Genomic DNA, 14162 nt, shown 5'->3' with positions numbered 1-14162 from the left:
TTTAGCTCACCACCAGGAGCCAGATGTTCCTCCACTGGCATTTCTGCATAGCAGTTAAACAGCCTATGTGACATCAAACATGACAAATACAGTATGCTCAACTCCTCATCCTCACAGGTAAAGACAACCACACAATCCAACATTGCTGTGTTTATCAAATTAGAGAATGAATTTAATGTAAAAATAGGAGACAAATATTAGCTCTTATGCTAATTTGGAGTAAGACTTGGTGTGCATTTACCATTATTTCTCTTGATTTGTCTAATTACATTTTGGTTACGTGGCATATCACGGTCTCGTGGCATTGATGGATTTTTCAATTCAAAACGCAAATCCATCACAGCATCTCAGTGCAAAATGTATACACTATTCAGACACTGCAGTGTGGGTTCCAAAGAAATCCAGGTGGCCCGAGGATGACTCCCTCCTCGTGGGCAGGTATGGCTGCTGGATGTGAAGTCCATATAGCAATGTCACTCTGTCTTTCAGTTACATTCACAGAAGAATGGTGCATGGTGGAAGAACTAAAATCCCTGTGTCTAATATGGGGGTAAAGAAGCAGCACCTCCATTCTGGGGGTGGGTGTACCAAGGCTGATCAGCAGAGGTCAGATGACATCAGCGGCTTTCTGGGATCAGCTGCCTGGGGTGGGGGGTGAAAGGTAGTATTAGATACTTGTTTTCCTTTCCGTCTATAATTAAAGTGAACATCTTGGAGTGACGCGTGCATGTGAACTTCCATCGAGGCTTTGAACATACTGCCGGGGGTCTAGAGAGCAGCACACCAGGGCCAGCACTGTGGGTCGTTTCCTGGTCTTGCCACTGAGACTGAGCTTATCGTCTCTGACAACAAACTGTCTCTGGACCTCAGTATCTTCCTCTGGAAAAATAAGGACCCTATTCCTCACACTGTGAGGGTTTAATAAGGATCAGTGAGCTAACTCATGTATAGTGGGGACTGTATTTCTGCAGCTCTGCCTTCCTCTAAACATAACCAAGAAGCAGGAGTTGCAAAGAAGCTCTTGGCGGGGGAGAGGTGTCGGGTACAGCAGGTCGGCCATGAATGACGGGCGATGAAGGCAGATCTTAGTCTACTGCAGTGAGGAGGACACCAGGGAAAACAGGGCCTGTCTTTGGTTTGAGCAGAGCTGTGAGTTCTAAATGAGGGTCAGGGAGGAGGGAGAAGGCCCTGCTGGGGGCTGGAGCAGAGACAGGGAGTGTACATTTCTGATATTTTGTTGGCCAGTGTGATTTGTCCTTCTGTGTTTGCTGCTGGTGCTTAAGGGTTAGGCCCCCAGCCTGACACAGAGACTGGGGGGCACATGCCCTGTCTTCAGGTGTGGCCAGACATACCGTGAATTCTGGCCGCCTCGAGATTTCCCACGCAGGAACTCAAGGTGTCTGCCGTCATCGTCCCTGCCAGGTAACAGTGTGTGTGCAGGTCTCAGCGCAGGGAGGAAGGCGGAGTCAGCTGTGTTGAGAATGTGGACCCCAGGCCAGGTGTGGCCTAGTTGAGAGCGGGCTCTGGGGAGCCTTGTCAGGAAGGGTCTGACAGAACTCGGCCCTTGTGGTGCCACTGAAGGAAAGAAGAAGAACTGGAAACAGGAGAGGACACAGGACTGGTGTGCTGGAGGGGGGTGTGAGGGCAGAGGGCAGCCACAGTCTGTGCTGACTGACACGGTCACCTCCATCACAGTGTGGCCCAGCCACACGGCTGGCTCCGTGCTTGCTTCATGAGTGGTGAAGAGGGCGCTGGGGCACTTGGGGCCTCAGTGGGAGCCTGGATGTGCAGTGTGGGTGGGTGAAGCCTCGGCCTCCCTGGCCCGGCTCTGGGGCAGGTGAACAGCTGCGGAGCCAGCAAGGTGCATCCTCCTGGGCCGTGAACCAGGCGGGACCTGCTCCGTAGCTCCCCTGCTCTGGGGCGATGCCCGTGAAGCTCCCCCTCACTTTGGCAGGGAGAACAAGATGGGTGCAGTGCCAGGGCCAGTCCTCCACAAAACCACTGCCAACCGGCTCCCGGGAGGAAGGCAGAATTGCCCTCCACCACCGAGGAGCGGGAGGACTGTGAGCACGCAGCGAACTTCGTCCATGGGTTCCAGTTCATTTTGAAAAGTCTGTGTGAATGTTTGAGTTCTGCAAGTATGTGAACCTGCAGTTATTACTTACAAAATGGAATAAACACTGTGATTTCCAAATCCATCGTTCTCTACCTCTATTAAGAGTTTGTTGATTTATTATTTCATCTTACTTAAAGTTATAAATGTATGTGTATATATACAATTATAATATTATGACACCAAATCTATTTAATACATATGTAAAATGTGTATGGTGATGTAACGTCTCTATACATGAGCTCTATGTATGTCTGTAAAGGACAGAATTATTGAGCTACATGGCAGAGTTTATTTTACATATACAGAGTTCTAGTATGTCAGCTGCTTCCTTCAATTAACATATAAGACACCTTTTAATACATGTACGACCTACCTCACCATTCTTAAGAACTCCGTGATATTCATAGTGTGCATGCACTTGAACTCATTTAAATGTCTCATATTAATGAGCATTCATGTCATTCCCTTTTTTCATAAGATTAACAGGGTCACACATATTTTGCCCATGTTATGAGAAGGACATAGACGTTTCTAGTCCACAGTGTGCCAAGTTGTGGCTCTGTGTCTTAACTTTCAAAAGACTCTCTGTCAAATTTTATTCCTTAAAGGCTGCTTCCGATGCTCCTGGTGGACTGTCTATGGAGTGGAAGCCTCAGAGGCCATCATTTCTAAATCACCTTCCAATTCCGAACTCCTAGGATCTAGTAGAGACCTGAAAATAAATAAACGTAGCATGAAGAAAATGCCAGGTATTCACCATTCCAGGCTTAGCTGCAACTGGAGGCCAGGCTCAGGAATCTCAGAGAATAGTTGGGTGCACACAGCTGGCCTCTCATTTACTCCAAGCATGGAAGTTTTCCATTTATAAAATCCTCATGTTCTGGGTTATGTAGGCAGCGACACTCCCTATTTGTAAGAGTTCCAGGGCAGGTCACTATCGACATGGGGGCTGTTGGGTCCTGACTGTGTACACACACCCTCAGCTCGCCCCTGCCATGTGCCCTGGAGGAAGCCCCTCCTGTCCTGGTCCACTGTGCCTCCTGGGAACCCCACTGATGGTCTTGGGAGCCAGGGTTGTTTGGTTAGTTTTAATAAGGTAGTATGTGTTAAAGCATGACTGACAGAAATAATAAGTTAACAGTTATGAGAGGAATCTCAGTCCTGGAGCTGTGGTAGGCAGACAGCCAACAGAAATTGTTTTGTGGATGAAATATTTCCTAAAAATAGCTCTCCCAGCTCAGCCTAATGCAATTAAAGTTAGTGATGTACATAATATGAAAACTGGGAGCGCTTCCTGCTAATAACCACTGTGGAACCAAGGCAATCCATTTCATTAATTTAATATACACATTCATAGTCCCTGGGTAATAGAAGTATAATTAAAATGATATGCTTTGATAGGCTTTTCTTTCCAAAATGAAATTTTGCAAGTACAGGTTTTGAAATATATAGAGATATATTTTTTCCTGTAATTATTACTCATCGTACATTTATTTTGGATTCTCCCTCTCTCACCCCCTCTCTGAAGCACTTCCCTAAAGTTGAATCCTCTTGAGACAGTAGTGATAAATTTTCTGATGCAGGAAGCTGATTAAAGAACTATTGAGAATGTGAGGATGAACTGCTGGGGATGATCTTAGATTGAATTTGAATTTATTGGAGATTTTCACACTATCTTTGTACAAAGAGACTCCGTTCAGCTTATCAATTAAAAGAACACAAGACTTAAAAGTCAAAAGGACCAGAAACAATCACAGTAGGTGCACTCAGAAAATGCACTCCAACAATTAACACTTGGATAAGCCATCCTTTCCTGTAAATTTCTAGGTGATTTTTAGAAACTTGTTAGAATTGATGTCATATTATACTATTTTAGTAAAAAGTCCTCTCGCTGGGATTTATTGGGGAATGCATTAAGTCTTATTACTTATCCCGTTCCATTTTATGGTGCCTGAGTTTGGCTTTCTGTGTCCTGCTGGTCTCAGTGTTGTAATCCCTGAAGGGCGTCCTGGGCAGAGCAGGAGAGGGAGGGGGCTCCCTTCTCATCCTCCAGAAGTTCCCTCCCTTTCCTCTAGCACAAGAGACCCCACAGGCCTCGGGGAACTATAAAGGAAACATCCTTGCTGCTGGCAGAGTTGAGTTCTGTTGGATGGAGGAGGAGACACACTGAGAAGACGTAGGTTCACAGATGTTGAATTCTGCCAACCTGGTGGCACCTGCTGGTCCATGGTGCCTTTGGAGACATCAGTCTCTCTAGGGTGGAAAAGCAGCTGATGGCATAGAGAAACGGCCCCCTCTTCCCCCATCATCAGGACCTACCCAGCAAAGCCTCATGCTCACCTTCTGCTGGCCCTGCAGGGAAGCCACCTGCCCATGCCAGGTGTGGAGGGGGGATCTGAGCACAGGCTTTGGACACAACATTCACTTTCTTAATCTCTGTGACTTACTACTCAGGCACCAGAAATCACAACCCGCTCGCTGTAGTTTGGAAGGAGACACTCTTGGAGATTGCAGAACTTAATGGTTTTCACATAGTACATTCTGGAGGTGTTCCTTCACTACTTACTCACACAAGGCAGAATTTCTCAACTAACTTCCGCCAAGAATGAGGGGCTTCATAGCCCTGAGAATTCTTTCTTTTCCTGACACTAGGGCCTTCCCATATTTAGTCCTTAAAGGAGCCTCAGAACATCCAGTGAAATCCAGCCCCTCTGCTAAGGTTTGAATCCAGAATGTCCTCCAAGAGCTCCTGTGTTGAAGGCTTGGTCTCCATGACAGCAACGTCCAGGAGTGGCGCTGTGGGGAAGGGAGTGGATCATCAGGGCTCCGACCTCATCAGTGGATCAGTCCCCTGATAGCTGGATGGACTGCAGGGGAGTGGTGGAGATGGTAGGCAGGAGGGGACGGGGTGGAGGAAGTAGGTCCCTGGGAGAGTGCCCTCCAGCATTCTAGCATGTTCCTGGATCCTCTCCCTCTCTCCCTCTCTCCCTCTCTCCCTCTCTCCCTCTCTCCCTCTCCCTCTCCCTCTCCCTCTCCCTCTTTCTCTCTCTCTCTCTCTCTCTCTCTCTCTCTCTCTCTCTCTCTCTCTCTCTCCCACCCGCTGCCTGGAGTTGAACAGTTTCCCTCAACCATGCCCTTCCACCAGGGTGTTCTGCTCCACCTCAGGCTCAAAGCAATGAAGCCAGCGCACCACTAAGGAATCTTTCCTCCTCCAAGTTATTCTTGTCAAGCGTCTGATCATAGTGATAAAAACTTAGCACAACTTCCCTTCTTAAAAACGAGAATGGGAAGGTCCAGTGATTCACAGTGATCCCAGAACTGGCTGACTGCACAGTCAGGGAGGGAGATCACAAGCCGATCCTCTAGTCCAACGTCTTCCCATTGATGAAGTAACATTCTCAGCTGCCTCATCTCTGTGGCTCCAACTCAGTGAAACTGTGCATTGGCCAGGGTTCTCCAGAGGAACGGAGACACAGGAGATATGCAGCTGCATGGAAAGAGATTCATTCTAAGGAATCGACTCAAGCAATTATGGAGGCTGCCATCTGTAAGCTGGAGACCCAGGAGAGTGGTGATATCGTCCGGTCTGCATTTGAAGGTCTAAGGATAAAGTGAGCAATGTCGAGAAGTCCAAGGGCAGGAGAAGACCCATGTCCCAGCTGAATGGTCACACAGAACAAGGGCAGGTTCTCCCTCCTTTGCCATTTGTCCTGTTAGGCCCTGAGTGGACTGGATGAGGCCCACCTACATTGCGAGGGCAAACCACTTTGCTGAGTCTGCTGATTCAAGTGCTGACCTCATCCTGAAACACCCTCAGGGTCATACCTAGGGATGACACTTAGCTTTACCTGGGCACACTGTGGCCCAGGCAAGTGGATACAGAAGATTCACCTTGACAGAGCTGTACTGTGCCATATGGTCACGCTATTCTCTGGGATGACCTCAAATAAATCAGTGACACTGTTTTTCTAGTAATAAAAATGTAGTATATAAATGAAGTTAATCAGATTATGACATATTCTTCTCATGACATATGAAGCCAAAATGTGGTGATCATGCATCAGTATTATATAATTATAGGCAAAGCTAGAATATAAATGAACAGTAACTGCAAATTAAAGAAGTTCATCAAAAGAATGAGACAGCTCTGAAAAAAATGCCTGCATAAGGATAGACATAAAGAAACAGATAAATAGGAACTTTCTCTTTTAAAAAAAATTGTCAAGTCATCTTTTCCTGTTTTTAATCTAGCTTGTGAAGGTTATCACAGTTTTTTTTTTTTACATAACAAAATATTGGATGTAAATCTAAGTATGGATCTAAAAGGGGTGGCACCTAGATGCCTGACATGTCTGATTCTCTTGATGAAGAAACGTACATTAGAACACAAAGCTGTGGAACCAGCATCAGGATTTAGAGAACTCCACATAGTGCTTGTGCATCTCACTCTCGGCTTCTAATATCTTCAGTTGATGAAGAGACATATTGATGTCTGCGATCTCTCTTGCTCCTTGGAATTCGAGCCTGTGGCTCCTTGGCCCTTTTCCTGGATTTGTCATGGATCTGGGGAACGTGACATGTGCAAGGGCTCCAGGTGCACTCCAGCTCCAGCCTCTGTCCCCCAGTCCTCTCCCAGCAGTGGCGGTTCCACTCTTCCTCACTTTCAGGACCTGGAACACAGAGCTGCCCTTCACTCCTATCCATCACACCCCAGGTGCAAGTCACCGCAGCCCTGGGCGGCTTCCTCTCCTCCCACACCGCCCACCTCTGCCTTTTCATCCTGCACCAGGGGCTGCTTACCCAGGTCTGGCTCTGCTGCTTTCTTGCAGTTGCTTGGGAGAAACCCCCTCTGAGGCTTCAGTGGTTCCTTCCCCCTATTTCTTTAGGCGTCTGCTCAAAGGTTCCTTTATGAAAAGCAGCAGTATATTGATTGCCACCTAGAAATAGCCACTATACCACATCCATCTCCATTACTTTATCCTGCCTTGTTTTCCTGTGCAGTTCTTAGCAACCAGGCACAGATGCATTTTATTCATCATCTATTTCTCCTCTTCAAATACATGCTCTCAGAAAAAAAGAATTTTCCCCTATCTTATCCTAGTCCCTAGAAGAATGACTAGCACAGGATAGGTACTAAGTTAATACTAGTTGTAAATAGTAATTTTCCCCACTTCACTGTTGTTTTATTAGTAAAATTTAGTAATTTCTAAAAATTGGAAATGCCACATAATGAGAAGTCATAATCCAATTAATAATACAAATTTTCAGATACACTGTGTTAGTTTCATGACTTCATTATCAAGCTTAGAGATTGATTAGGCATAGGCTACACATTCTTCACATTACTTTTTAAAAATTTAAAATAAGATTGCTGATTATCCCTGCTAAATCCAATAAACTTAGTCATCCTGGGCATGACACACTACATAATCTCTCTATATATCAAATAAAATTACTTTTAAAAACATGATTTGAAAAATGATTAATACAGATTGACAGAGGGTTTAGCAGTGTGCTGATTATATCTTTCATTTGAATACTAATCTTAAATTAGCAAGGATCTATTTTCTGATTGGTAATTTAGAAAAGCTTTCTCAGTGTTAGAGGTATATTTTCACTTGATTGAAAACAGTTCCAGATTTTTGAATTAATTTTTGAAATGCCATTTACAGTATTAGAATTTTAAATATATATTTGGGGCATGTGACAGATGTATGCTCGTGTAGTAGTACTTCTCGGGTGTGCGCCATATCTTAAGAATGGCTGGGTGACAAGGGGACATGGGTGTTGTCACCTGGAAGCTGTATTGCAGGTGGGAGTGCTGGTGCTGGATGCCGGCTCAACTCATACGTCAGTGAAAAGTCTGAAAACGCGGCCTACAATCTTCACAGAGTAATTAACCATATTCTGGCTATTGTAGTGTCAGAGTTTGATGAAGCAACACTTGTTCTTTGTTGGTTTTTCATGAACTTGTTCACTTTACCAACTTGGTTGTAAGGTCTTTGATCACTGGAACCACATCATAGCTGCATTATGTATTTCTAGATTGTCTAGTCCTGCACTTCATACATGATAGAGGCACAGAAACCATTTGGTGGCTCATCAGTTGGTTCTGCAGGTTAAAAAAGGAAAAGAAACTAGATTAAAATCTCTTTAGGCTCAGGAGTCCAAGCTGTGGGCTCTGTCTATTCACTTCTGCAACCTCAGTACTTAGAACAGTTCTGGCTCATAGCAGGCATTCCTTTCACAGTGTTAGTAGCATCACAAGACAGAATGATTGTCACTGAAGACGTATTGACATTTATGCAGTTATCACAACGAAAAGTTGGGGATGATTTGCTGTAAAGCTGTGTTACACCTGACTTCTCATTCCAGGTTAGCAATGATTATTCATTGACATGATTGTCTATGAATGTAATTCCACTTTGTTAAACAATGGGTCATTTGGCACAATTTTGGCAAATCCTATATAGTTCTTACAATTATTGAAAGTTCATCACCACAATGTGTTAATGTCTATTACATGAGCTTATAAGTATTAGTGTCATAACTTTTCTGGTTTTCTGCTCTTTGTACCTTTTTGCATAATCTGCATATCTGTGTGATGTTCCTCTGGAATTTCTATCATTAAATTGTGGTTGTCACACTGTCAAACTAGGAATGCTATTTTTAAACCAAGGTCATCTTCGTATTATTTAATGTGGAAGAGAACAAGATAAAGAGCTGTGCTTGCTTTCCCAAACAGATGGAGAACCAAATCCCGACGGAGGTAGGCGAGGTACACTAGGCTAGGCCATCCTGTGCACCATCCCCACAACCTCAGAGGGCCTCTGGCCAGGCCCACAGCACGCTGACGCATGGGCGATGCTGGATATGCATACAGCAGGGTTTCCTGGGAGCACTCTCCATGTGCTAGTCCCAGTTCTGAGCCTATCTGCTTCTTGGGTTAACGTGCTGTATTTTATGAAACTCATATATTCTCACTGTGGCATCCCTGGGCAGCCGATCCATTAGATGGTCAACCTGTGCCTTGGTTCAAAAAGTATTAATAGATAGATCACGTTTCTCTCTTAGGAATTGAGAGGAGTGCCATTATTTATGGTAGCAGAAACAGAAGATGAAGGTACCCTGGAAAATGCCATGATCCATAAGGGACAGGGAATCTCTAACTAGCCATGTGCAGGCAAAAGTCATGTCTAACTAGCCATGTGCAGCAGGGGGTGGGGTGCAGACAAAGAAGAAGGGAAATGTATCACTGCAAAAAGCACATGTCAGGCTGACCCTGGGAGAGAGAACCAGGTGGCGGCAACTTCTTAGTAAAAGTCTCAAACACGTGGGTTCACACCGTTTGGCCAGCTCTGAGTTTGCTTGAAGCCCTTAATTGGAATGTGTTTGGGAAGCCTGGCATCCCCACCCATCACATGCTCCACTGAAACTTGCCCCATGCTGCCAACCCCTGCATCACCTACCTGGCTCTCGAGGGATTCTGCAGGATGTCCAAGGTTGCTTTCTCTCCAGATCAAGAGACTTCGGTTTCCAATCAGTCCAGCTGCACTGCAAATCCTGTTTCTAAAAGTTGCCATTATAGATATAGGAAATACTATACCTATATAGATAGATAAATATATTTGACATATTACAAAAGCTTTGTTTGATCCCTATGACAACCCTGTAAAGTTGGTATTATTTCCATTTTGCTGGCAAAAAAACTGAGATTAACTTTGTGTGTTTCAAAGGTTTCCCACCAGATCTCATGATGCAAGCTGAGAGTTCTCGTCCTACACCAGACCTGCTTCCAATATGTCAGTGCCAGGCAGAGATGGAAGGGACAGGTGCACGTGGCTGGCTCCTCGGCGTCCCCTCCCTGGGCGCTGCTGTGGACAGGATGACTCTTGGCTGGACCCCTGCCTCACTTACCACCCGCGTGCCTTCTCAGCACCTGGTCATGCCTCCCTAACCACGAACCACTGGAGTCCCCACTCCCATCCAGAGCAGATATAGATAATATCCTCAAACCATGAAGAAACTTAGAAGAACAGATAGCTGCTAACAGGAAAAAGGAAAATGAGTGATCTGAATTCAAAGGTGAAAATGCCAACTACTGACAGGATCGACTTAACAGAGAAACAAACTAAAGGCAGGGGACCAAAACATCTGCCTGTTATATTCTCACTGAAACTTCTCAACTGCAGCTCTTCAGCAATATTTTGCTTGCAGTCCCCCACAGCGTCAACTGTGTGGTTGTCACATTTGGAGGATAATATGTTTGATGGAAAGAGGCCAACAGATACAGTTACAGGGTGTAATGTTGCTTTAATGGTAAAGGATGTGGAGCTTCAAATAGGATTACGGAAGTCAGGAGATGATGCCATGTGCTCAGAGATGGGTTCCAAGCTCTCTCCAAGTTCACTCTGGATAACTGAGTGCTAAGGGTGATACCCTCATGTGGAGTGAAGATTTTGCCATCCCAAGGCAACTCTCCTTGCTCCTGATTGTTTGGAGACTCAGTCTACATTGAGGAACTGCTATAACTCAGGCAGAATAGTCTTCCATAAAATCATGAATGTTGTACTTCCAGCCATGTTAGAGACCTGGAGAGGGGCTTCGGAGACCTGTGCCCGGCAGCTGGGCCTCCGGCGGTGTCGCAGGGCCTCTGTGCAGGCAACACAGTGGAATCTGTTGAAGTAGCTGCTGTATGGAGAAAATTAACCTGCATCTCAATTTGTTGCTATGATTGCATATTCCGAGGTTTGAAATTTTAACGGTCTAAGAGTTTTTTCAACTAAGAAGAGAACTTTAATGTGATGCAAAGTATCAATGTCTGGACAGGACAATCTACCACACGAGTCTCCTTTGCTGCTGTGGAGATACGCTGGAGAAGGGAGCCGGCTTCCCTTTGGCCTCCTGGGTAGTGATGTAGTGACTCAACTCCGATGGCGGAGTGCTGGTAGGGCTGGAACCAGCGTGTTGTGACTAGAGCTCTCAGGCCACACTGAACTCTACTGCTGAGCAGGGATCTTGCTGGAAAGGTCTTTCCCAGTAACACTGGCCAGATGAATTCTGTTCTTTACAGTTCAGAGACATGGTCATTCCATATGTCTCCAGTGGTACGACATGCCCCCCTCCACACTGAGCTACACTCCAGGCCTTTTTATATTTTAAAGACGTTTGAGACAAGGTCTCACTGAGTTGCTCAGGCTGGCCTGGAACTTGGGAGCCTCCTGCTTCACGGCTCTTACTCTTCAGTACATTCAAATGATCGGATGAGGCCCACCCACACTGTGCAGGGTGTCTCAGTCTATTTTGTGCTGTTTTAACAAAACCATAGACTAGTAACTTGTAAAGGATGGAAAACCACTTTTCACAGTTCCTTCACAGAAGCATCTAGGCACGAGTTTGAATCAAATAACTAAATGCAATAATCAAATCAGGTTGGCATATAAACTAATTGTTGCAGGGTATTAAAAAAGAAAGAATCCTTGGAAATGAATTGACGGTTAAAGTTATAGATTCTTTACCAAGGTCTTGGTCATTAAGATGTTCCTGGACGTCCATAATGGAATTCCTTGTGCTCCCGGCTGGGTCCCTGGCCTCTCTGCTGCTGAGAAGCAACAGGCTTTGGCTTTTGACTGCACTGGGGATGCTCCAAAGGTCCCCAGGATTGCTCCTGTGGAAGGAGAACAGGACCCTAAAGCAATCTCTGCTGGGGACTTTTCTAGAAGAAAGCCTCTCCTCCTGCCAATCCTGCTTTCCAGTCACAGCAGTCACCACGCTCATGATTAGGGGAGGAAATTCTGGTTATGATTCGACCTGGAACTAACTCCTCTTCCCAAGCTTATCTCCTAAGACAGAAGGAGCTCGGAGGATGCCCAAGACAGCGCAGTGGACACCACCTAGTGCTCCTTTTGTTTGGTTCTCGGGAAAGCAAGCGGGTAGGAGGTGGAGTGTAGGAGCGAAGGCCAGCGTTTGTGGGACAGACCCCTCTTGCTCCTCACAGCTCCTTCCCTTCCTGCGTTCCTCATCCTTCCTCAGACAGCTCTGAGCCAGGAGTTTCCATTCCCTAGAGTGTTAGACTTGCAGACACTGGAGAACAGGCAGGAGCTCAGTGTTAGCCTTGAGCCTTGGAGAACCGGCTTCTTCCTTCAGAAGTGCTGCCGTGTGCGAGGTCCGTAGAAGATCTAAGAAGTAAATTTCTACTACACAAAATGAGTATTTTGGAAAGAAGGAGGAAGGTGACCAGAAGGAAAAAGGAAGGGAGGAAGAGGAGGAAAGAGAAAGAAAGAGTGTAAAACAGAGAAAGCCAGGAAGAAAAAAGGAAAAGGAGAGGAAGAAACGGGACCTTGAACATGACCTTCTACGCAGAGCGGAAGTCCTCTGGGGCCTTGTTGCATCCCCCTGGACGGAGCTCCTGGGCATTCTGTGATTGGGAAGACTGAAGACTTGCAGGAACTCTTCCTTCAGAAGCGGAGGACTCACAAGTGGGCATCTTCCAGGCAGAGCAAAGAAATCCTTTAGAGCCACGAACCTCCCGTGTGCATTTTGTTTAACACATTTGTAAGGACTATGAGTATTTTCAGAAATTGAGAGAAAAATCTGAAAGATAAATTTCCAAAACAGTGTAACTGGACAGAAGAAATTCTTTCACTGGTGTTCTGGGGGTACTGAACACAAAAGAACAGAGGCGGGAGGATTACAAGTTCAAAGCCAGCCTCAGCAACCTAGGGAGGCCCTAAGCAATGTAGCCAGACCCTGTTTCAAAAACTAAGGTCTGGGGACGTGGCTCAATGGGTAAGTGCTCCTGGGTTCAATCTCTGATACCAATAAATGAATAAATAAATAGATAAAACCAACAGAAGGGCACTTGTCACATTTTGGGGGGCTGGGAAGTGAAAGACCAGGGCAGGTTCAGAGCCTGGTGAGGACCTGCTTTCTGGTTCCTAGCTGGTGCTTTAGCTGTGTCCTCACAAGGTGGAGGAGAGAAGGAAGCCCTCTGGAGCTTTCCTCTGATCCCATTCAGGAGAACTTCTCCCCGTGGCCTAGTTGTCCTCCACAGGCCCCATCTCCTCCCGCATCACTTGGAGGAAAGCATTTCAACCTGTGGATGGACAAACGGTCAACCTTTAGCAGATTCCATAAATGGAACCTTAGTGACCTGCAGGCGATGGAGTCCAGGCAAAGACCATCTGAGAAGGGAGAAGGTAATGTTTTGCCTTGAAACATCATAGTATGGAACAGTTGGGAATGAGGTCATGCTGAGAATGAGAAACAGAGAGATGGGTATAGCCCAGGCCGAGGAGGGGGAAGACTCGGAGCAGACACATGGAGGAGGGAAAAGAAGTGCGTGGGTTTTTCTAAAATTTTTATTTGTTTTACTAGTTGTACATGGCAGCAGAATGCATTTCAATTCATTATACACAAATGGAGCGCAACATTTCAATTCTCTGGTTGTAAATGGTGTAAAGACGCACCATTCGTGCAATCATGCATGTATCTAAGGTTATGATGTCCATCTTATTCCACTATCTTGCCTACCTCCATAACCCCTTCCCACCCTCCCCTTTGCCCAATCCAAAGTTCCTCCATTCTTCCCATGCCCTCTCCCATCATATCAGCATCCACATTTGGCCTTTGTTTTTTTGGGGATTGGCTTACTTCACTTAGCATAATGTTCTCAACTCCATCCATTTATCTGCAAATGCCATAATTTTATTTTCTTTTAATGATGAGTAATATTCCATTGTGTATATATAGCAGTTTCTTTATCCATCTGTTGATGGGCATCTAGGTTGGCTCCACAGTTTAGCTATTGTGAACTCAGCTGATATGAACACTGGTGTGGCTGTGTAACTTTAGTATGCTGATTTTTAGTCCTTTGAGTATAGACCAAGGAGTGGGATAGCTGGATCAAATAAACGATGGCGTCATTCCAAGTCTTCTGAGGAATATCCATTCTGCTTTCCAAAGTGGTCACACCAATCTGCAGTCCCACCAGCAATGTATGAGTGTGCCATTCCCCACATCCTCGCCAACACTTATTATTGCTTGT

This window comes from Marmota flaviventris, chromosome 14, assembly GCF_047511675.1.
Source record: "Marmota flaviventris isolate mMarFla1 chromosome 14, mMarFla1.hap1, whole genome shotgun sequence".
NCBI lineage: Eukaryota > Metazoa > Chordata > Mammalia > Rodentia > Sciuridae > Marmota > Marmota flaviventris.
The sequence above is the reverse complement of the archived record's forward strand: the minus strand, read 5'-3'. Positions refer to the sequence as shown.